This window comes from Mustela erminea, chromosome 21 (assembly GCF_009829155.1).
Source record: "Mustela erminea isolate mMusErm1 chromosome 21, mMusErm1.Pri, whole genome shotgun sequence".
NCBI lineage: Eukaryota > Metazoa > Chordata > Mammalia > Carnivora > Mustelidae > Mustela > Mustela erminea.
The window spans coordinates 14,970,321-14,992,306 of NC_045634.1; the positions used below are offsets into that span (position 1 = coordinate 14,970,321).

Below are 21,986 nucleotides of genomic sequence, written 5' to 3' on the forward strand. Positions count from 1 at the left end.
AATTTCTGAAATTAAAGTTCTTTCATAGTAATTTGAATTTTCTTGATTCTTGCTATAGTGTAGGGCCTTGGTTGTTTGCCATGTGTCTATTTCTCTATACATCTATGTCTGTCTGTCTGCCTTTCTCTCTATCTACCTATCCATCCATTCCATCCAGAAGATCAATCATTACTTTAAAAGCACTGAGGATGACAAAAGGATAACCTCTATAAATTCTTTTTCTTTTCTTTTCATTTTAAAATGTTTTCTTCTGTGAAAATTCTGTTTACCTACTTCCATCAGTGGCTTCCAATCTCTCCCCTTTCAGCACCTTAGCAACTTGGTGTCATTAATTATCTCATGCTTCTTTTGCATCTCAGATTTTCCCACTCAACTAGCTCTTTTCTCTTTGTCATTAAGCTTGTTCAGGACTTCAGATCCTAAAGTTGTCATTAAGCTTGTCCAGGATTTCAGATCCTAAAGTTGTTCGAACCATCTCTTTTTCCCATCTTACCACAGACTTCTTGAGAAAGCAGTATGCAGTGCCACCACTCCCTCCCCAGCTGGTGCCGGAGGAGCCCAGTGTGGTCTGGCTTGCACACACCTATTTTTCTGAAACCAGTAGCATGTGTTCTATCCTCAGCCTAGATCAGTGGTTTAGAACATGGCCTCTGGAGCCTGACTGCTGGAACTGCAATCCTGGCTCCAGCACATATAATCTATGTATGGTTGTTTATTTAATCTTTCTTCCTGTTTCTGTTTCTTCAAAGGTAAAATGGGAATGCTCATTTTATAAGTATAAAGAGCACGTTCTAGGAATAGAAACCAATATATAAGAGATATTTTTCCATTTCATTTTATTTTACTTTCTTTTCTATTTTTTTCTTTTAAAATATATTTTATTCATTCATTTATTGTTACTATTATCCATTCTTCATTGCAGCTTGTCTTTTGGCTTCTATAATACCACACTGTCATGTCTTTTTTCTACCGTTGCTTCTCTTGTTACTCCCCTTTCTCTATCATAGGCTGCTTGTCCTCACATTTTACTTTTGTATGGTGCTTTTTTAGGATCTGTCTGTTTTCTCCCATTTATCTAAGACTGTAGCTACACAGATTACATCCCTAGACAATTCCTAAATCATCGTGGCCAGCAGGACATCAATCTTGTGATCTAGTCTATCACTTCACCTTGCCTTCTGGCCATTTCTTCCTAAATATTTGAACTAATAATACTCCACATGACTTTAACTGATCCCATTATTTCTTGGGGGCGCCTGGGTGGCTCCCCTCTTGCCTTCGGCTCAGGTCATGATCCCAGGGTCCTGGGATCGAGTCCCACATTGGGCTATCTGCTCAGCAGGGAGCCTGCTTTCTCTTCTCTCTCTCTGCCTGCCTCTCTGCCTACTTGTGATCCTGGTCTGTCAAATAAATAAATAAAGTCTTTAAAAAAAAATGTCTTTAGGGGAACCTGGGTGGCTCAGTGGGTTAAAGCCCCTGCCTTTGGCTCAGGTCATGGTCCCAGGGTCCTGGAATCCAACCCCGCATCGGGCTCTCTGCTTGGAAGGGAGCCTGTTTTCCCCTGCCCCACCCGCCTGCCTCTCTGCCTACTTGTGATGTCTGTCAAATAAATAAATAAAATCTTTTTAAAAAAGTATTTAAAATATTTATTTTGCCTAAAACACAATAAATTCTTATTTTTTTAAAAATTGTAATAAGCATGCCTGTAATCTTAAAAAGCACAATGCCAATTCACAATCATATGGGTATCCTGTTAAAAGCATATAATTCCCTTTATTAATAAAACCTGAAACTTTGGAAGCTTGGGCATTTACATTTTGTCAGTCATTTCAGCTACTTTCTTGTTTACACTAAAATGGGAGAATCATAATCCTAGAAAAGTGGATAATTATGATCAAGTGTTTATCTATATGTAATTGTGAATGAATAATTTGGTTTTATGGTTTAAAATTAAATATACAAACAATAAATGAAAGAAGAAAATAATTTCTTGTTCATGTATGATGGGAGATTCAAAGACCTCTGTCTGCAAGGGTGAAAATACATACACAAATACTGTTGGTGTCAAATAACTTGGGCTTAAGGCAAAAGAAACATTGATCATTATTTTCTAATATAGAGTTAATCCATATTTAAAATTTGAAATTAATTTGGCTATAAAGAGGAGCATTTTAAAACTCAGCAAACCAGTGTTACTGAAATTTTGGTTAAAACTGAAGAATTAGAACAGTTCATCTTAAGTAGTGTGACCAAATCAACTGCCCCAGGATCTTTTGTACATATTTTAGGTAATTTTAATTACTAGTATTTGGGGGATGATTCTGCTGAATCTTTAATACTTCCATTAGTCATGTGAGAAGCTCTGGCAACTTTTGTTTTAGACTATCTTTTCAAGGCTATTTGTATGGTCAGTGGCCTTGAAAGTTAGATCCAATATCTCTCTCTTGAGTTAGACGGCAAGTTTGCTCGCTGTCCAGGAAAATTGAGAAAATATCTCTTCAGGGAAAATTTTGAGCACATTTGCTTGTAGTCCATTATAAAAATTGGGGTTTCCTAAGCTTGGGGTTCTTCAGCTATGAGGGAAATCCACTGCATGTGCAGCATTCCCCTGGGCCAGCACACATCACTCCCATGGGTGTGAATCTGAAGTTCATGCTGCTTGCTGTGTCACAAATTAAAAGGCTCTTTGTCTTTGACCCAGGACTCCTTTGTTTTCTACCAGAATCCATCAAACAATTGTAAATGGGATCGACTCCTTAATTTCTCTTTCTTCTGTCTTTCTTTTGGTGTATAGAAATGCAGCTGATTTCTGTGCATTGATTTTATATCCTGACACTTTACTGAATTCCTGTATGAGTTCTAGCAGTTTAGGAGTGGAGTCTTTTGGGTTTTCCACAGAAAGTATCATATCCTCTGCAAAGAGTGAGAGTTTGACTTCTTTGCCGATTTGGATGCCTTTTATTTCTTTTTGTTGTCTGATTGCTGAGGCTAGAACTTCTAGCACTATGTTGAATAGCAGGATAGGGTGGCTGGCTGATGGCCATTGGGGAGGGTATGTGAGTGCTGTGGAATATGTAAGCCTGATGATTCACAGACCTGTACCCCTGGGCCAAATAATCTATGTTAATAAAAAAAAAAAGAAGAATCCATCAAACAGTCATAATACAACTTGGTATATGGCAAATAGAGTAGAACCTTTGATGTTTTACAGCTGATGCTGTCTCTCCCTTGTTTATGTAAGACTGAAAAATCAAGGCATGTAGATTTTTGTTTCTTCTCTTTCTATTTCACTTCTGGGTTTTCATATTAGATTTCTAACTATTCTATCTGTAGTATTTAATAGTTCCACAGACATTCACTGAACTCCTATCTTCCAACAGACACTCTCCTAGGTCCTAGAAATGCAAGGATAAATAAAAAAATGTGATTATTGACCCCAGACTACCTCCAGTGAGTAAAAGAGACAGTACAAAGACACATTTATGACTATAAACAGTATTTTTCATAGAATATATGAATATATGTTATGACATTTGAATATATATCGAATATATGTTATCACAGTAATATTCAAAGGGTTCTCTGTGAGCACAGAGGTGCCTTTAATCTCAGCCAGTCATGAGAGCTCAGGACAGTACTGTGGAAGGAGTGGTCAGTTTTGAAGGAGATTGAATTTGATATATGAATACAGGTGAAAAGCCTGTTTCTGACATAAAGCAATTAAGCAAATGCAGGGAAATACAAAATAGCAAAATATATAATGAAGGAACTAAAAACAAAGCAGTGTTACTAGGTTGTGAATCTTATTGGGTAGAGCAGTAGGACACTGAAACTGGAGCTTTCTTAATATGTCATGTTAAGGAATTCAGTTTTATCCTTGATGCTTCCTTGATGCTTGCCTCCAGATAGTTTAGATTATACATCTATCCATTCTAGTAAACCTTTTTTGAATAGTCCTTTCTAATATATCTCTACATACATATTTATGAGTTTCATACATTTTTGTCTCTGTATATGAGACATTAGTATTTATTTTATAGGATAAAATAGAAATATGTGAAGTTTTTAATATTTTCTTCTATATTCCCAATTGATTGTTTTTCTCACTCCTCTTAAAGATATGTAGATTATTGACAGACCTTAAAGGGAGAGTAAAGTGATCACATTTGCCTTTTCCATCACTCATTCTGTCCAGAGTATGGAGGCAGGAACTTCAGTTTAACAGATTGATAAAGGGAGGCTGACAACCACTGTGCTACATTGGACCAAACAAGAGAAGGTGAGATTCTGACTCTGAGAGCAGTCATGAGGATGAGGAGGAGATCTGAGAAATATTTAGGAGGTAGAATTGGCAAGACCTGCCTATTGAATGGGACTGGGGAGGCTCTGCAAGAGGAGGGTAAAGGTGCGGAATTAAAGGTGTGCAAATTTTGAATCAATGACCAGGAGAATAGTAGCAATGTTTAATGAGAAAGAGAATTTCATGGATAAAGCAGATTTGGGGGCTAAGAAATTGAGCACATCCTTTTATAGATTCACTTCCTTTCCATTGTTTCCCCATAATCTTAAAAAATTCATTGCCTTTCTACTAAATATCCTATATGAGCCCCCCCCCCCAAATCTCCACATTTTGGTCCAACCTGTGTTCCATGGTAAATACATCATCTTTCTCCTGAAGTACAAGAATCTCTTTTCTAAGTACCTTCTTTACTATTTATAATATCTCTTTTATTCTAATTTCACACATGTCCTCTTTTCCCTAATATATTAGTTTTTAATCAGAACAAGCTCTGTTACTTCTATTTTTTTAAAAGATTTTATTTATTTATTTGACAGATAGAAAGATCACAAGTAGGCAGAGAGACAGACAGAAGTGGGGGGCGGGGAACAAGCTCCCTGCTGAGCAGAGAATCCGATGTGGGGCTCTATCCCAGAACCGTGAGATCATGACCTGAGCTGAAGGCAGAGGCTTAACCCACTGAGCCACCCATGTGCTCCAAGCTCTGTTATTCTTTAAGAACAAATGACCTCGTAGTTTCAGTGGCTTATTATAAATAAAGTTTATTTCTTGCTTATGTAATTTTATTTTACTTAATGTACTTTTATCCCAATGTACATTTTAATTTGGGACCCAGACCAAAACAGCCATTCAAGTACAAGTGGTTTAATTTACAGGAGATTCCAAGAAAATAAGGAAGTTAGACAGGGAAGGAAATAAAAGCTTTTGAAAATCTTTCATTTTGAAGCAAGTGACCACCATGGACAACTGGAATTTAACCTTCCCGTGGAACGAAAACATGCTCCTGAGAAATCATACCCAAGAGTCAAGGAAAATGTAACATTTACATACCAATTTCCATAAGCCATTGGTTTAAGCCAGCACCCATGTTCATTCAGCATTTTATGTCTAGAGTGAAGTTGGCCAGGATGGCTTGAGAGCCCTAGAAAGCCTTCAAGCAAAAAAATGCACGTGCTGTCCTTTGCAAGTCAGAAAGGTGTGCACTGGTGTGGTAAGAATGGTAAGAACAAAGGGATATGGAGAGAAACATGCTAAATCTATAAAAAGTGAAGGACATTGGGGAGGGTATGTGCTTTGGTGAGGGCTGTGAAGTCTGTAAACCTGGCGATTCACAGACCTGTACCCCTGGGGATAAAAATATATGTTTATAAAAAATAAAAAATTAAAAAAAAAAGTGAAGGAAAAACAAATAGTAAAGGACAGTGTTGAGATAATTTAATAATTTAATTTTACCACTATTTCAAAATTTAGCTAACTCCTGCTATCATTTATTTGTGGTAGCTGATGTAGAAATTTTGCCACATGCATTAATCCCCCCCCGCTCTATATTTTATTCTCATGACTTATTTATTCCCTAACTGGAAGCCTGTACCTCTTACACCCCTTCACCCATTTTCCTGAACCCCCACATCCCTCCCCTCTGGCATCCATCAGTTTTTTCTCTGATTATAGGTCTGATTTTGATTTTTGTTTTTTTGTTTTGTTTTTTAGATTCCACATATAAGTGAAATCATATGACATTTATTATCCTGTCTAATTTATTTCAGGAGCATAATACCCTCTGGGTTCATCCATGTTGTCCCAAATGGCATGATCTCATTCTTTTTCATAGCTGCATAATGTTTATGTATGTGTAAATACACTACGTCTTCCTTATCCGTTCATCTATTAATGGGCACTTAGTTTGCTTCTGTTTCTTGGCTATTGTAAATACAATAGTAAGCACAGGGGTGCATATATCTTTTTGAATTAGTGTTTTCATTTTCCTTGGGTAAATACCCAATAGCAAAATTACTGGATCATATAGTAGTTCTGTTTTTTTTATTTTTTGAGGAAACTTTATACTATTTTCCATAATGGCTGCATCAGTTTACATTCCCACCAACAGTGCATTAGGATTCCTTTTTCTCCACATCCTTACTAACTCTTGTTATTTCTTATCTCTTTCGTTTTAGCTATTCGGACAGGTGTAAGGTAATATCTCATTGTAGGTTTGACTTGCATTGTCCTGATGATTAGTGACATTGAGCATCTTTTCATGTGTCTGTTGACCTGTTCATATGTCTATATGTCTTCTTTGAAGAAATGTCTATTCAAGTCCCCGGTCCATTTTTTATTTGGATTATTTGTTATTTTTGGTGTTAAGTTGTGTAAGTTCTTTATAAATTTTGGATATTATCGGAGATATCATTTCAGCATACATTAATTTGAATCATGTATTTGTGCTAAAACACAACCTGTTTTGTTTTTTGGGTTTTTTTTTTTTTAAAGATTTTATTTATTTATTTGACAGAGAGAGATCACAAGCAGGCAGAGAGGCAGGCAGAGAGAGAAGAGGAAGCAGGCTCCCCGCTGAGCAGAGAGCCTGATGCGGGGCTCGATCCCAGGACCCTGAGATCATGACCTGAGCCGAAGGTAGTGGCTTAACCCACTGAGCCACCCAGGCACCCCTAACACAACCTGTTTTTTATATCTCCTTGCTACTCCCTTTTATATCCTATTTCTCTGTGAAATCTGACTTACTTGTCAAGACATATTTCAGATGATACCTCTTTTATAAAGACTTCCCTAAACTTCAGTCTGGATCAGTCACTCCTTACTGGATGCTAGGATTTTACCTATACTTTTATTTTGTCATGCCATCATAATTTTTAACTTGATTCTTTAAAAACTGTGAACATCCTCAAAATACAAATTCTGTTTTACTTATTTTTACCTATCCTGCAATTGTCACTCAAAAAAGGTTTGCATACATAATAAGCAAAGACATAAATAGACACAGCTCTGATTTCCTTATGGTTAAGAAAGTTAGTCTTGCCAAAGCAATAATAAATGCCTCACATTTTTCAGTGTACTTGTGAAAAATTTTTAATAACTGTTTTTATAAACATAGAGTATTCTTACATATGCTAAGGAATTTATACATTTTGATGTATAGTTACACATAAAATCATTTATATTTTATCAAATGACCATTATTTTCAAATAAGTCCTTAAGAGAAAATTAATATTTGAATCTCTAATAAATATTATAGTGTTCTTGGGTAGAGATTACTAATAAAATTAAGTTCAAAGGTATTGCTTGTTACTCTAAAAACTAAAAAGATCTAATAAAAGTGTAAGGAGTGGATCATAACTTAAGAGTACCCACTTCAAATTGTAGACAAGAGTTAACTATGTTATTACAAATTTTTATATCAATAGCAATACGATAAAATGAGAATTTTGGAATATTTGTGAATAAGGTATAAATGAGCAGTTTTAGTTTGGTATGTGTAGTCTGTCAAAACTTTGGTTCTGCACAATATATTTGGTGATAAAATTCTTTTACATTCTATATAATTTAGAAAGCAAATTCAATATACGTGCAACAGTATTTTCCTTTGAGAAAATTTGTAATGGGAGAAATTCCACTGGCAAGTCTCATGCAACATTAAGTCACAGGGAACATTCTAAAAAGTTACAGTTTTTCAAGCCGCCATTGGGACTATGTTGTCATAATTAAACTTCTTAGGCAGTTTTACCAACGTCTAAAACCACCTTCAGTGTTCCTTTTCATAGTAGCATTTGTCATCTTTAAAAAGGTATTTCACCCTTTCTTTTCTAGGATATAGTTGGTCAAGGTTCATGGTCAGAATAGATTATTCCCAGAATTACTGCAAGTGGTCTTTGGGCAGCAGCAGAGTCATCCTGGTCGACTTGTTGATTTATTGTACATGTAGCTCTACCCATCCTGAAGCAGAACTGCATGTGCTGGGTTCAATTTTGATGAATGAGCTGTGGTGCACAGATGGAGAAAAGGTGAGTATCTCCCAGAGCCAGACCTTCGAGGTTTATAAATTATTTATAGAATACTTCAGTGTGCTGCAGCAGTGGTCAGGGCTGGTTTCTAATATGGTTTCTAATATTAATCACCTTTCCCCTCAACAGAAAAAGATTGGCATTTAACAGAGAACTATAAGCCAAGAATAAGATACTGTATGGCTATAAGGGTAAATCTCCATTTAGAACAGGAGTCACTTATCATTTATAGACCTTGAGAGTTGATGGCCAACTTTATGCACCTACAGAGTAAGAGCAATGACATCTTAAATTTATCTAGTATTTTCTCCATAATATCCTGAATATAGTTTTAATCTATTACCAGCCCTTTATAGATCTTTATAACAACAAGTAGAAAATGGACACATGTTATCTCTATGTTCCACATCAGAAAACCATCACCTTGTTCCTGGGTCAAAATATGTAAGTTTAAAAATTTTAGTGCCTGGCCAGCAGTCGGAATTTACCAATACTGCCTTAAAATTAAAAAAAAAAAATACAGTGAGGGGCTATACCATTGGCTAAGAAACTGAGACTTAAAAGACTCTAGTATCTAGAAGTCTTCTGATCCAAAAATTCACCAATAGATGAAAATAACCAAATTATTATTTATATTCTCTAATATTTACAAACTTAATTTCCTTATAAAACAAGTTAAATTATCAGTGTGATCATGCCGTAGCTGTTACAGTATTTAGGGTTCCCAGCAGCATGTTCAGGAAACAAATCATTTGCTGATAGAAACCTGATTCAACTACTAGAACTGTAGTTAGCAGAGTCCATTTACAGGCAAACTTTGTGTTCTTTATTTAGACTCTACATTAAAAGTTTCATTTGAGGGGCGCCTGGGTGGCTCAGTGGGTTAAGCAGCTGCCTTCGGCTCAGGTCATGATCTCAGAGTCCTGGAATCGAGTCCCGCATCAGGCTCTCTGCCTAGCAGGGAGCCTGCTTCCTCCTCTCTGCCTGCCTCTCTGCCTGCTTGTGATCTCTCTCTGTCAAATAAATAAATAAAATCTTTAAAAAAAAAAAAAAGTTTCATTTAAGAGAAAGCTTAGGTAAAAATCTAATCAGTATACATAGAGTTTATTGCTCTATGGTTCCAACAACCGTTGAGGAGAGGTTTTATTAGCTGTCAGTCTCTGCCCACGGGGAAGTTCGAAATTTTCTCCTAAAATACCCATAAGGAGTAGGTTCTCAGGAGTCAACAGAACATAATCAGTTTTGGACATTCCTAAGTTGTGGTTGGGGAGAGGGAGTGAAGGGTTCGGATTGTCTCCCTGGGGATCTTTCTTTGAAGTTCAGGTCTGATGCAGTAAAGGTGCCCTGAGGCTGCTTCCTCCAGAGAAATCCTGCAACTCTAAGTCCCAGAAAGTGTCAAGGCTCCTGGGCTCCATGGGCACATGCAGCTTGTGGTGATTTGGGGGGAAAAAAGGTAATAATTATATCAGCTTCTGAAGGGCTAGGATCTTGTCTGTTTGGCACATGTATAGGACACGGTCCTGACATTTCTGTGACTCTGATTAAAATTTTTGTTGAATGAATAAATAAACAAATGAAAGCTATTTACATATTGCCGCTTTTCAAATATGCCCATATGTTAAAGACTAGCTGATTTTCCCAATGATTTTATTGAACTCACTAATAATTTAGTATTCTAAGCTTTAAGAACACATATTTGTAATATTACATACATTTTTAGAGGTTTTACTTTTATTTATGTGGGAGAGAAAGTGTGAAAGACAAAGAGATCACAAGCCGGCTGGGGAGTAGAGGAAGAAGCAGACTCCTTGCTGACTGAGCTGGGAGCTCCATGAAGGACTTGATCCCAGGACTCTGGGATCATGACCTGAGCCAAAGGCAGATGCTTAACAGACTGAGCCACCCAGGCGCTGTAATATTACATACTTTTAAAACAGGGATTAATGAAGTACTTTTTCTTTTGTTTTGTACTCTTCAATTTTTATTTAAAAATTCAGTCCTGGGGCGCCTGGGTGGCTCAGTGGGTTAAAGCCTCTGCCTTCAGCTCAGGTCATGATCCCAGGGTCCTGGGATCGAGCCCCACATCGGGCTCTCTGCTCCGCAGCGAAGCCTGCTTCCCTTCCTCTCTCTCTGCCTGCTTCTCTGCCTACTTGTGACCTCTGTCTGTCAAATAAATAATAAAATCTTAAAAAAAAAAAAATAAAAAAATAAAAATTCAGTCCAAATGTTTATTTGAAGTTTTTCTGTAATTGGTCCATTTGTCTAAATATTCATTTACCACTAGCCTACCACAGTGATTCCCAACTGGGGGTAATTTTGCCACAGAGTTTTGCACAGACATTTAGCTACATCTGGACACATTTTTCATTGTCCCACTTGGAGAGAGAGTACTTTCAGCATCTGGTGAGTGGAGGCCAGGGTCCGGCCCCACAACTATACCCTTCAGTGCAGAGGATGGCCCCACCACAGTCATTCAGCACAAAATGTCAGTAGCACCTGGGTCTGGTAGAACTAGGATACGGAAGTGAAGTGGAAGTATGTTCATTTCCTAGGGCTGTTGTAACAAGTTACCATAAACTGGGTGGCTGAAAACAACAGAATTGATTTACTCACCGTTCTGAATCAAGGTGGGCGCACGGCTGCCTTCCTTCTAGGACATAATCCTCCCTTGCCTCTCCCAGCTTCTGGCGGGACCAGGTGTTTCTTGGCTTCCTTGGCTTGTGAATGAATTCATCCTAGGTTCTGATTTCTGTATTTGATGTTTTGGTGGCTGGGGCTTTGCTTACATGGAATAGGGTCATTTGCATACAACCTTGAATCACAGATTCCTTCAGACTATGTGGAGCAGACCTGACCTCTACCCTCTCAGGAACAGCCTCCTGTTGAAGAAGCTCATACAAAACTCTTAGCTTCTTGAATGAAGTTAGGTAGCTATGTGGGCTACTACAGATTTCTCTCTCTCTGATGATCTTTCACTTCTTCCTTTAAGTGCTTATTCATTTTCTCAATGCTGGATTTTCTGAATAAGAAAGTTAGAAGTCTTACTTATTTCATTGTTTTCCCCCAAAGAAGCAGTCTTTGAATGTTTTAAATTAATGCTATGATTTTATCTCAGTTATTAAGCTTATTTTAATTTTTCTTCCGTTTTCCTTACTTTCCTCTATATTTTGATATTTTAAACATTTGTTTCTTGTTTTTGTTAGTCCGATTAAATAAGGCTATGATATTTCTTGAGTGCAAATTTGACTATATCTTAGTCTTTTTTATGCAGTTAATATTATATTTTTTAAAGCTATTTAACTTTTTTCTTTGACTCTTAGTGAGAAAAGAAATCTTTTCAAAAAAGATTTATGTTTTATAGTATATATTGGAGTTTTATTATTTTTTATATCCATGCATTTTAATTAGGGATTTTTTTTTTAAATTCTTTAGAAGTCACTGAAGTTCTTGTGGTCTGAAAAATGGCCTCTCTCTCTCTTTTTAATGATCTGTGGATTCTTGTGGACATCCTGTATTTTTAAGGTACCAAAGTTTGGCATCCATTAATTAGAGAGGACTAATTAGGGTTATTTAAGTTTTCATAGCATATTTTTTGCTTTGTTTGGCAGTCAGTCTGATAAAGGTGATTTAATTTCTTCTACCACTAGCATGATTTTGTGTCTTGTACACTACATACTTTTTGTTTTAAGAATGTAGATGCTATGTTACTTAATCTCTAGAATTTATAGTTGGTACACTTTGTGAATTGCATACATTTTTTCCCCTCTTATTTTCTTTTATGCTTTTTGGCAGTTACTAAAGATAAGAATCAGTGATCCCTGACAAGTCACTCACCTTTCTTATTAGTCATATCATCACTATATTGATAACTATAAATGTTACAGTGCTTATATGCTTCTCCAGTCACATTTCCCACATACAACTTTCCCAGTCAGATTGAATGCTCACTGCCAGGCTCTTGGCTACAAATTCACATGTAGATATCAACCTGTGGTTCACTGATGCTTGTCCTGTAGTAGATTTTTTAAATAGTTCCCATGGAAACAATGTTCTCTCATATTTAAGCATTCAGAATATACTTAAATAAAACTATGGTTTAGTCAAAATTACCCTGGGTTGCACCTTCTTGTATATGGATTTTGTGGGTCTCGCTTCTCCTGGTGTTGAATACCACTACACCCCTGCTTCTGTGAGGACAGATTGAAGTTGGCAGTCAGACTCACCAGACACAAATAGGTTTTAAGGTGATACTGCATTTATCTAGTTTTATAGAAAGATACAGGACAGGGGACACAGCTGGTACAGAAACTTTTTATCTCTGGCAAATGCAAAAGTGCCTTTTGCCTTCTCCTCTAAATGGGGCATGTGTGGTCAGCACAAAACAAATGTCAGAGTTCTTAGGGGCATCTTGATACTGAGGAACCACTGCTTTGATTTCCCATCAATATTTTAAATTGTTCTAGACACAGAAGCACAAGCTGCCAGTCAGTCAACAGATCCCTTGTTCCTGGGGCAAAAGGAACATGGGAGATGAGGAAGACATTCCACATTTATTTTAAATACATAATTTCCAAGCGTGCCTGGTAACTTCTTGCTGTTTAAGAAATGATCCCAAATGTAGCAGGTTAAAGCAAAAATAATATAGTAACTCAGGGTTTTTCTTGAATGGTTCAGTGGTCTGGGCTGGGTGGTCTAATTAATCTTGGCCAGGCTTGCTCATGGGTCTGTGATCAGCTGGCACTTTGGTGGAGAACTGGCTGGTTGCTAATAAACCTACCCACAGCTCTGGCAGTTGGCTCCCTCCAGGCTCAGAGATGATGATGACAGGGCACGAGTCTCATCACCCAGCAAGCAGGAGAGCCCTTACTGCCATGATGGCTCAGAGTTCGAATTACAAAGGACAAGTGCACTGAACAAGCATTCTTCTGCTTGTATCACATTGACTAACACCCTATTGGCCAAAGCAAGTCACATGGCTGAGCGCAGACTCAGAATGGGAGGACACCTCAGAATTATCACAGCAAGGGAACAGCACTGCATCAAGACAGACTCAGAGGCCCTTCCCAGAAGGGACATTTTGGAGCTGCTACAGAGACACTGAAGCTGGCTTGATCCTCATCCTACCCACTTGCCCCATACCATGAAGGACTTCATTTTCATGCCTAGCTACTGAAAGGATTCTTTTCTTAAAGTTGTTTACTGATTTTCCTAGGATATATCTTAATGCAGATCATTCCTGGTTTACTTTTCTTGGAATATGGTGTTCACGTTTAGTATTTTATGCAGGTCTTTCATTCCGAGACAGTCTTCAGTCACTGTTATCTTTAAAAAATGTATTTTGTTCCCTGACTTCTTTTTACTCCTTCAACTGAGATTTATTTAGGCTGAATCTCTTTTCCCCCTGATTCTCACTTTTCTCTGTAACGTTTTAATTAATTAATTAATTATTCATTTATTTAATTTTTACTTCTCTTTTTTTTCTGTTTTTATGCCCCTTATTATATGGTACACAGTATTTTTTTTCCCTTAAGCTACTTCCAATCTTGCCATCATTTGTGAGATTTTTTAGTTTTTCTTCCACTTTTCTCTTGAGTTAACTTTTCAGATTTCATCATCTACATGCTCACTTGTTCTTGAGCTCATATATTCTATTCTTTTGTCTTTTTGTGGGGGGGCTCAGTGAGGTGATTGATTTACTATGTGGTCTTTTTTTGTTAGTGTTATTAACCAATGGCAAAATATGTGGTTACAATTTTCAGCTGCATTTCAATGGCTATACGTACTATTTTTTTTCCTGGTGAACTTTGTTTTTTAAGTTTTTATTTGTGTATTTGAGAGAGATAGCAAGAGAGCACAGGACTGTGAAAGCAAGAGCAAGGGGAAGGGCAGAGGGAGAGGGGTGGAGGGAGAGGGAGAAGCAGTTTCCCTGCTGAGCAGAGAGCCTGATGTGGGACTCAATCCCAGGACTCTGGGATCATGACCTGAGCAGAAGACGGAGACTTAAAGGACTGAGCTACCAGGTTCCCCCCCCCCCCCGCCCCCCCCCGACTGAACTTTCTTTACTTGTTTTTTTCTTCTGTTCATCTGTTAGGGGTGAGAGAGTTTGCAGTGTGTGAGGGGAGGTCTCATTGTCTTGGATTCCCCATGAGAAGATTTACATGGGGATCTGCACTCAGAATAAAGATAGCTGGAAGGAAACTAGCAAGCGCAAAGCAGTTTATTAAAGCAAAAGTACATTCTCAAGTTGTAGAGCCAGTGGGTTCCAGAGGTGAAACTGGCAGGGCCCTATGTTGTTTTGGGGTTGAATAACAATATTGGGTCTCTCCAGGCTGGTGGAGGGTATGACATACTATGGGTGGTCTCCAATGGAGGTTGTTGTCAGTCATTTGGGAGACTCCTCCCACAGGTTGGGAGGGGGAGATTTTGATTCTACAGGGTTTGTTCGAGAACCTTCATATCAGGGTTTCTCAATCTGGAGGGGCTCTTCTTGCAATGCAAATGCATTATAATGAGTGTAAGGGTTACCCTGCAGTAGAGGTGGAAGAAGAGAGTGCATATTCTGTACCTGTAGCTCTTTGGTCTGTCAGCCCCAAGGTCTTGGAAGCCACAGGGTCAGGATATTGGGCCCCCCGGCTTATAATGTGTAGGTTTATTTATCACTGGCCTTGCCTCCGGCCCATATCTCCATCATGCCCTTTCAAGGGCTTGGGACTCTGCCTTGGAGGTCCTTCCACTGCTCATGTCTAGCTTCTACCTAACACATCTGTTTTACATTTTTTAAAAAATAAATCATTTATAATTAGTTCTGATTACTCATTTTGGAATATGTTCCATTTTTCCTGGATCAGCTCTTTATCGTAAGTGGAAGAAGGCATTTTACAGGAAAATTAGAGCCATGATTTATTTTAATTTTAGTTTTATTTTTTAATTAATTTTTCACATTCTATTTATTTTTTACTGAGATATAATTGACGTATAACACTGTGTAAGTTTAAGGTAGGTTGAAGGCATGATTGAGGATGTAAGACCAGCAGAGCTGTGTCTGATTTGAGGCAGCTGTTCCTCTCCTCCAGCTCTGAAGCCTGGCTGCTGTGTATCTGGTCACAGGCCAGTCTCTTTGTCCTCTTTCTCCCTCAGCGTTACTCTGCTTCCTTCAAGTATTTTATATGTATTGTGATTCCATGTTTAATGCTATCTCTGCTTCTAGAATTTTACCCAGGACAGGGAAGATTGGTAGCTGGTCCATGCCTGCCCTTCTACTGTTGCAAGCAAGGAATTCAAGTTTTGCTTCTAGGATAGACCCTTCACAATGGAAAGCTATTCTTTGCTGGAATTTCTGGTGTCTGTGGCCTGAATGTCAGCTTTCTGCTTCTGCCCACAAGGAGCCCAGTTCAATTTGCACTGTGCTTACCGCCCTAGCTTCTATTTTGTGTTTTGGTTTTTCACCACACTTTTGTTTTTGATTAAAATGGACTTTTCCTCTATTTTTAAGTCTGTGGGTTATTTTGGGGGAAATGTTATGTTTATATCATCTTTGAAGTACAAATACTTTGAAGTACTCCCTTTTTTTTTTTCTTCCTACTTTCCAGGAGATTTCTCAACTTCTTCCAGTCCTTTTTTCCCAAAGGTATCCATGGATGTTGTCAGAATTGTATTTTCCAGGAGCTCTTCATCATTCTCTGATTGCTCTTTTTGATCCTTTTCATTATGTGTCTGTGCCCATGTATGTGTATGTATGACATAGGATATACATACAGAAGGATGCACAAAATTTAAATGTACAGCTTTATATATAGTAATAAAGCTGAGACTAACAACAGCACAAATGAAGAAATGAAATACTGCCACACTTTCACAGTCCCCAAGTGTCTCTCCCAATCACAACACTCTCTTCCACTCCCCACCAACATATTCAATAGGCAAGTACTTTTCTGCCCTTAGTATAATCATTTCTCAATTTTGTTTCTAATTTTACCACCTGTATACATTACCTAATGATTTCTCTCCTTTGTGTCTTTTTCTTGTGATTTTGTATCTTTAAGGATATTAGAAACAGGTATTTATGTATTTATTTATTTAAAGATTTTATTTATTTATCTGACAGAGACACAGCAAGAGAGGGAACTACAAGCAGGGGGAGTGGAAAAGGGACAAGCAGGTTCCCACTGAGCAGGGCTCGATCCCGGGACCTGGAATCATGACCTGAGCCAAAGGCGGATGCTTAACGACTTTGCCACCCAGTCACCCCTAGAAACAGGTTTTTAAAAAATAACTTCTTTTTTTCTGTAGCATCTGTTTTTCTACTGGGTTTCTATTATCTGTTTGACTGATTTTATTCCTCTCATATTACAGATCTGTCTAACATGCCAAGTAATCCTTGCCTTTTCATTCATAAACAAGTCTTATGCAGCAGAAAATGATTGGAAATTCAATTTATGAGTGGGCTTGTTGGCAAGTGGATTCCTTAGTGAATTGATCCTTTTTTGTTGGGCATCATTGAACTCTAATGTCTGGGGTGGAACCTCTTTCCTGGGGGTTATGTCTGACTAAAGCTTTCTTTTTTTCTTTTCTTTTTTTTTTTTTTTAATATTTTATTTATTTATTTAACAGACAGAGATCACAAGTAGGCAGAGAGGCAGGCAGAGATAGAGAGAAGGAAGCAGGCCCCTGCTGAGCAGAAAGCCAACTAGGATCATGACCTGAGTCTAAGGCAGAGGCTCCAACCCGCTGACCCACCCAGGTGCCCCTGACTAAGGCTTTCTGAGAGCAGAGCAGGAAGGGGCTTAAGTTCCGTTATTAAAGTATATGTTATCACTAAATGTATCAATTTTAGACTCCTATCTCACCCAGTCCACCAAGGTCCCTTGTGTTCTGAGGGGGTCTCCTCTGTTTTGTTTCTTCAGAGATGGAAACCTAGTACTCTTGCCTGGAGACCTGAATATATGACTTCTTTGCATATAGACTTTCAACCAATCCCTAATTTTTAGCTTCATTTCTTCTGATCTACCAAGTGACTCCAAGTTACAACACTTTTTGATTCTATGGGTGAATCATATTTCTTCTCATCCAGCACTTAAATTGCAGTTTTATTTCACTAAATCAATTACCACTTGTCCGTTAAATCCCTAAAAAAAAAAAATTCAACTTCTTATCTCCTATTGCCACTTCTCCATTCTTTTTGAGCTTGTGGGTTTATACATATTTAATTTCCTTGCTCTCCTTTTAGTTGATTTTCTTGAGGGAGAACAGATAACAAATGTACTCAAACTACCAAATTAACCAGAATTTTGAGCAAGGACAGTTCAAAGAAAATTTCATATAAGATTTTCCCTTTTTCTTTCATTCTTTTTCTAGAAGCTCTTTGATATTTTCTTCCTTATAATTATGTGTATGTGTATATGCACCAAGATGACATATTTAAAGTTATCCAGTTTCAGAGTAGTAATATTGACCAATTATTTTAGTAGTCAAACCAAATGTTAACATTAAGTGCAAGTTTCAAGGGTTGAACCATTTTTAAATGAATCAATATGGAACTAACATTTATATTTCTATTGGTAGATTTGATATTTTGAAGATGATATATTGTGGAACAGACATCTTCAAAGGAAAAAAAAATGTTACAAACTTGAAGTTCAGTTACTTTACATACTTTTTACATACTTTTCTCCTAATCTAATAAACTCAGTATGTTGCTATCTCTAGGTTTTTGAGACTTACCCACTACCAGTTTGTCCTTTCCTCTTAAAGCATTTGTTTCACTGCCTCATTTTATTGCTTTGACTAATGAAATCTAATTTTAAAACCACAGTTTCCTCAGGTGTTGGCTACCAGTATTATCCTCCCCACTGTCATCTTCATTCTGTCTGTTCAGCTTCTCTTTTTGAGGACATCCCCAGTTAAGGTTATTAACTTCACTTCTTGCTTCCCTTTGCCTTTCATTTGTACTCATTTCGTCTGGCTTGGGTAATTCCAAAGTAAATCGTTCTGGCCACAAAATCAACTCCTTGCTGAAAGTATGCCTTCAGTCTGCTTTTTGCAGTGAGCAGTCCATCCTGGGAGGCATTTTGGAATCTTTCTAGGTCGGAAGATACCTACTTCTGCTATGTCAGAACACCGCCTGCAGCCCTTGATCTGAACTTCAGTGAGGCCAGAAAAAGAGTGCCTTTCTCTTCTTAATTGTCCTGATGTCTCCTAATTATTCTAAAGGTGAAAGGGAATGGTAGGTCTTAAAGTGCAGAAATAATTTTTCTCTGGTTTGATTTTAAAATATTAGTTCCAGGTGCTTTAGGACCATTTAGCTGGAAATATTGCTTCTAATTAGAGTATATTTCCCCCACCAGAAGCAGCCCCTCTTAGAGAACTTCTTGGGAGATGTTATGTTGTAGAAAGAGCATATTTTTTGAAATGAGATTGTTGTAAGATTACACATGGTCCCACATCTCACCAGCTGTATAATCTTGATAAAGTAGGAAACTCTCCTTCTTTATCTTTAGGAAATGGATCTTATCTCCAAACATAGTTGAAAGGATTAAATAAAAGGATTAAATAAGACCATATACTTAATGTCCCTGATATATAAGAAGCACTTCATATAGTGTGATCATTTTATCATTTTTGTACATGTTAAAGTTTTCTAGGATATTTTGGGATTACTTGCTCTGTATTTCTGTACTGCTTTCACACTTCTCTAGGACACTGAAAAAAGACTCCAGCCATTAGCCTTTAGCTATTTTTCAACTGTTCTGGCTCTTAAAAAAAAGTTTATATTTTCAAACAGAGTTAGCTCATTTATTTTTCCAGTTTATTCTCCATATCTGAAGGGAGAACCCATAAATCTCTCATCTATAGCTCCAAATAACCACATGATACATCATTATGTCCAGCAAGGCAAAGAGGGGACTACAGGCTTGGCAGAAACCAAGGTTTCATGTTTTACTATGTTCCCAGATATTAATCCTCATATTTTTTTTAATTGAAGTATAATTAACATGCAGTGTTAGTTTCATGTGTACAATATGATTCAACAATTCTGTACATTACCCAGGCTCATTGAAATAAATACACTCTTGATCTCCTTTATTCTCTTCCCCATCACTCTATCTATCTCCCATCCTACAATCACCTGTTCTCTGTTTTTAAATGTCTGAGTTTTGTTTTTGTTGTTGTTGATGGTGATCTTTTTTTTTCTATTTTATTTATTTTGTAGTGAAATTGTATGGTATTTGTGTTTCTCTTATTTCACTTAACATTTTACCCTATGGGTGCATCCATGTTGCTGAAAATGGCAAGATCTCCATTTTTATGGCTAAATAATATTCCAATGTATATATCTTTAGTATATACATATAATTTTAATCATATATCTATGAATGGATACTTGTGTTACTGCTGTATCTTGGCTACTATAAATAATGCTGCAAATACATAGGGGTTCAGATATCTTTTCAGATTAGTGTTTTTGCTTTATTTGGTTAAATATCCAGTAGTGGAATTACTGTGTCAAGTGATAGTTCTATTTTAAATCTTTTTTTGGTTTTTTTTGGTGGAAAACCCTTTATTTACATAAAATTGATTCAAACCACAATCTGATTTAAAAGGAATATTTTCACTTTTACTATTTATAGGTAGTTGATGCATGATGAAGTTTCTTCTAACGAATGTATTTATTTATTTATTTATTTACCAGGCCTGCAGCAAGATTTATTACTCAAATAAAGAGACTTTCTGGGGAGAGGGTGGTATGGTCCCAGGCTTCAGTACCAGGAGCGCTTTATTTTTTTTTTTTAATTTTTTTTTTATAGACATATATTTTTATCCCCAGGGGTACAGGTCTGTGAATCGCCAGGTTTACACACTTCACAGCACTCACCATGGCACATACCCTCCTCAATGTCCATAACCCCCCTTTCTCCCAGCCCCCTCCCCCCAGCAACCCTCAGTTTGTTTTGTGAGATTAAGAGTCACTTATGGTTTGTCTCCCTCCCAGCCCTATCTTGTTTCATTTATTCTTCTCCTACCCCCTTAACCCTCCATGTTGCATCTCCACTTCCTCATATCAAGGAGATCATATGATAGTTGTCTTTCTCTGCTTGACTTATTTCGCTAAGCATGATACCCTCTAGTTTCATCCATGTCGTCGCAATGGCAAAATTTCATTTCTTTTGATGGCTGCATAGTATTCCATTGTGTATATATACCACATCTTCTTTATCCATTCATCTGTTGATGGACATCTAGGTTCTTTCCATAGTTTGGCTATTGTGGGCATTGCTGCTATAAACATTCGGGTGCACGTGTCCCTTCGGATCACTACCTTTGTATCTTTAGGGTAAATACCCAGTAGTGCAATTGCTGGGTCATAGGGTAGTTCTATTTTCAACATTTTGAGGAACCTCCATGTTGTTTTCCAGAGTGGTTGCACCAGCTTTCATTCCCACCAACAGTATAGGAGGGTTCCCCTTTCTCTGCATTCTTGCCAGCATCTGTCATTTCCTGACTTGTTAATTTTAGCCATTCTGACTGGTGTGAGGTGATATCTCATTGTGGTTTTGATTTGTATTTCCCTGATGCCGAGTGATATGGAGCACTTTTTCATGTGTCTGTTAGCCATCTGGATGTCTTCTTTGCAGAAATGTCTGTTCATGTCTTCTGCCCACTTCTTGATTGGATTATTTGTTCTTTGGGTGTTGAGTTTGCTAAGTTCTTTATAGATTTTGGACACTAGCCCTTTATCTGATATGTCATTTGCAAATATCTTCTCCCATTCTGTCAGTTGTCTTTTGGTTTTGTTAACTGTTTCCTTTGCTGTGCAAAAGTTTTGATCTTGATGAAATCCTAATAGTTCATTTTTGCCCTTGCTTCCCTTGCTTTTGGCGATGTTCCTAGGAAGACGTTGCTGCGGCTGAGGTCGAAGAGGTTGTGCTTGTGTTCTCTTCAAGGATTTTGATGGATTCCTGTCTCACATTGAGGTCCTTCATCCATTTTGAGTCTATTTTTGTGGTGTGAGGAAATGGTCCAATTTCATTTTTCTGCTTGTGGCTGTCCAATTTTCCCAACACCATTTATTGAAGAGGCTGTCTTTTTTCCATTGGACATTCTTTCTTGCTTTGTCGAAGATTAGTTGACCGTAGAGTTGAGGGTCTATTTCTGGGCTCTCTATTCTGTTCCATTGATCTATGTGTCTGTTTTTGTGCCAGTACCATGCTGTCTTGATGATGACAGCTTTGTAATAGAGCTTGAAGTCCAGAATTGTGATGCCACCAACTTTGGCTTTCTTTTTCAATATTCCTTTGGCTATTTGAGGTCTTTTCTGGTTCCATATAAATTTTAGGATTATTTGCTCCATTTCTTTGAAAAAAATGGATGGTATTTTGACAGGAATTGCATTAAATGTGTAGATTGCTTTAGGTCGCATAGACATTTTCACAATATTTTTTCTTCCAATCCAGGAGCATGGAACATTTTTCCATTTCCTTGTGTCTTCCTCAATTTCTTTCATGAGTACTTTATAGTTTTCTGAGTATAGATTCGTAGCCTCTTTGGTTAGGTTTATTCCTAGGTATCTTATAGTTTTGGGTGCAATTGTAAATGGGATTGACTCCTTAATTTCTCTTTCTACTGTCTTGTTGTTGGTGTAGAGAAATGCAACTGATTTCTGTGGTTT

At 37.5% G+C, this 21,986-nt stretch overlaps 1 long non-coding RNA gene across 2 annotated transcripts in view; it reads left to right on the plus strand.

The window, feature by feature from the left end:
- The window catches only part of LOC116581885, a 168,125-nt gene that overhangs the window by 42,661 nt on the left and 103,478 nt on the right, over positions 1–21,986 (plus strand). Inside the window, exon 4 of one of the 2 annotated variants that reach the window (XR_004282286.1) lies at positions 8,134–8,318. The exons of the other annotated variant lie outside the window; for it this stretch is intronic. This is a non-coding gene — a long non-coding RNA (uncharacterized LOC116581885). Of the gene's footprint in view, positions 1–8,133; positions 8,319–21,986 lie in introns of those variants that run through there. 2 annotated transcript variants of the gene reach the window in all.